This window comes from Vigna radiata, chromosome 2 (genome assembly GCF_000741045.1).
Source record: "Vigna radiata var. radiata cultivar VC1973A chromosome 2, Vradiata_ver6, whole genome shotgun sequence".
NCBI lineage: Eukaryota > Viridiplantae > Streptophyta > Magnoliopsida > Fabales > Fabaceae > Vigna > Vigna radiata.
This window is the reverse complement of record NC_028352.1, coordinates 9975399-9978920: the sequence shown is the minus strand read 5'-3', so window position 1 is coordinate 9978920 and position 3522 is coordinate 9975399.

The following is a 3522-nucleotide window of genomic DNA, read 5'->3' as shown; positions in this document are numbered from 1 at the left end:
TTCTCATCTCATGAAAAATTCAAATTCTCATCTCTTGAGAAATTCAAATTCTCATCTAATGAGAAATTGAAATTCTCATCTCATGAAAAATTCAAATTCTCATCTCATGTTGGCCTACAACATCTGATGGTATATCGCCTATTACGTAACTTAGCAAAATAATCTAACTAATCATCATCTCATTCAAAGTAAGTGGTTCATTAAGTTATTGGACCCACACTCAACTCTATTTAAATAAAGGTTCATGAATATTAAATTATATTTTACATTATATTTTTTCGACTATAAAATTTATGGAGTTAAAATTTCTTTACAAAAATATCTCTTCGGCTATATAAGAATCACAAATAAACATTATATAGCTATTATGATAATATAATATAATATGAGAGTTATAAAACAAAGAATAAAGAATAAGAACAAAATAAAATAATATTGATATTATCCATCAATTTTGAGTTAAATAATATTTAACTATTTTGCTTTAATTTTTTCAATCTCGAGTAAAATAACATTCAACTTTATTTTTTTTTATTTTTTTTTAATGTCCTTATGAGTTAGCTCCCTAATAACATTTATATCAAATAAACAAATATAAACATTAAAATGTAGACTTCAAGCTCAAACTCAAGTATATAGTTTTCATCTAAAAGAAGTAACATATCTATTATCTACTAAATAGTCATTGTCAAATATAGAAATAGAAACCACAGACAAAGATAAATTTTGGGTTAGCCTTTAGAACTAATTCACTATCATCTAAACCTTTTGTTCCGAATTGAAAGTTAATACTATAATAACTATGATGATTAGTTCTATAAATATCTTCATTACAAGCAACACTAAACACTGAATATAATAAATCTTGTCTTCCAAAACGTGAGATGGATCCTAATTAGAAACGTACATAAGCAGGAGGGTGCTTCATCTTGCACCTCCAAGCATTTCATCATGCACCTCCAAAATTTAATAAAATTTCAATTTTAACCCTAATTAAAAATGTATTTTAATTTTTAAAATCTGTTTAATCTTTAAAGGTGGTCAAAGATTCCAGTGCAGCAGATTGGATTTTAGAGGGAAAGAGTGTGATCATATTGAATTTCAGAGAGAGAGAGTGTGATTTTTATGTATCGGAATTCACTCTCAGAACACCATTATCTTTCCCAGCATCCTTCCTCTCACAGCATCATTACCCAGCATCCCTCATCTCCTTTCTCAAGCTTTTTTACTCTCTCTTCTCCTTCTCAAAGACTACAATCAGAGAACACAACCTAAAATTTATATTTTTCCAGCACAGCAGCCACCACTGTCATCCTCGCAAGCAAGCTTTTTTTTTTTTTTCTGCAACGGAGGTACAAAAACACTGGACTCACACTGGATTCTTCAGATTTGATTTTTCCTTTCTTTGTTATCTTGTGCACACTCTCATTTTAACATTTTAGTTTCTTCTTTGTTGTGTGTTTCCCAGACTCGACTTTTTCGTCCTCCAGTTTTCTTCGCAGTTCAAACCTTCCAGGTTGGTTCATGGTTTTAATTTTTTTTTGCTGCTTTTTGCATTTTTCTAGCATGTCTATAGACTAGATATATAAATTGGATGATTAGAAATTTTTTAAATTTGTGCGATTTCATTTATCTATCCATGTTTCACTGATCCGAAACGCGATAGGCATGTATCGGATATGGGAAACCGATACAGCCAACATCGGCTCTCAATATCCGATGTAGGCTGTATCGGTTTCCCATATCCGATACATGCCTAATGCGTTTTTTTTTTTTTAATTTTGTTTTACGATTTTATTTTATTTATTTTTGGTTGTTTTTATTTGAAATGAATTGTTTGATTTAAAATATTTTATTATTTAATTTTTTTTAAAATAATTTATTATTTAATTGTTTTATTTTAAATAGTTTATTATTTAATTGTTTGATTTTAAATAGTTTGTTATTTAATTGTTTTATTTTGTTTTATTTTAAAAAGTTTATTATGTATATTAATATTTGAATTCATTATTTTATGTTATAATTATTTTAAATATCATGTTTTAATTATTTTAAATTTTCTTGTTATAATTATTTTAAATATTCTGTTATAATAATTCTTCATGCGTTTTTTTTTTTTTTTGTTTTTTTACGGTTTTATTTTATGTTTTTTTTCGTTTTATAGTTTATAATAATTCTTCATGCGTTTTTTTACGGTTTTATTTTATGCTGGAAATGAGAGAGTGCAGGAGTGGGGTGGAGAAGTGGGGTGCAGGAGTGATGTAGGGGTGTAGAGTCAAGGGTTGCAGAGGTCAGCAAAATGCATGCTTACTGATTGGAACAAAATGGAGGTGGTCTCAATGCTGGCACAGAAATTCACACTAATCAAAATATTAAACTCTTAAACTATTAATTAAATAAGGGTATTTTCAGAAATTGGAGGTGCAGGATGAAATACTTGGAGGTGGAGGATGAAACATCCTAAGCAGGATTGCAGTATGAACACAAAACAAAGCCCACTAAGACATACAAGAAAAAGTCCAACATGTAAAAACCCACTAAAATTAAAAACAGAAGGATCAACACCCTTAATAAATGACAAAATCCGCTTACGTATGTCCTAAAATAATTTAACACACTAAACTGTTGTACTGTTTAAATTAATTTTGTTATTACTATAAATATTAAATGTAAAAACATTTTAAATTACCTTGGTAGTAATTTGACTTACTGTGATTTTTTATATATTATAGGTTTAATAGGTTCAGTGGTCCCTATATTTGCCTCAAATAGGTCCCTGTATTTTAAAATGACTCAATTGAGTCCCTATTTATGAAAAATTGAATTAATCAAGTCCTTACCGTTAAATTATGCAAACGCCGTTAAATTCCTTTCCTGGTGGCTAAGTGAAGTGTCATTTTTTTTTACAGACATGGCACCCCTTCCTTCACCTTTCCTCGTCTTCCCCTAGACCCAACAACCCCAACCCCTCAAACCCTCCCTCCTCATCGTCGCCCTCTCCCCTTCCTCCGTCGCCCTTTTCCACCGCTACCGCCACCGCACGGCCTCCCCTGCCGCCTCACTCCTCCTCCCAGAACTCTCCCCATCTCTTAACAAGAGCAGACTGAGAAGAGGAGACACCATCACAACAACAAGAGCACCAAGGATCACAACAAGATAAAGACCATCAGAGAGGACCCAAAATGCAGTTTCAACGCCCTTCTACTTACATCCAGAAATGCTCAAAAAACGCATTAAAAACTGTAAAGCAATAAAAAAAACTAAGAGAAATACAACAACACTTTATGCCAAATCAATTTCTCCTTAGAAACTAAATGATTCATGGCTTGGAACCTGCAAACGTCCAAACAAGGAAAACAGCTCGAGAGTAAAACATTTAAAATCTCATCGAGGTGAGATTCCAACCCGAAGCAAAATGAAATCTAAAACAAAATGAGTAATGGAAACGAATGTGAATAAGGGTAGGATCACTGGGGGCGATGGAGGCAGTGCCAGCAAAATCACATGACCCAAGAGCTCTGG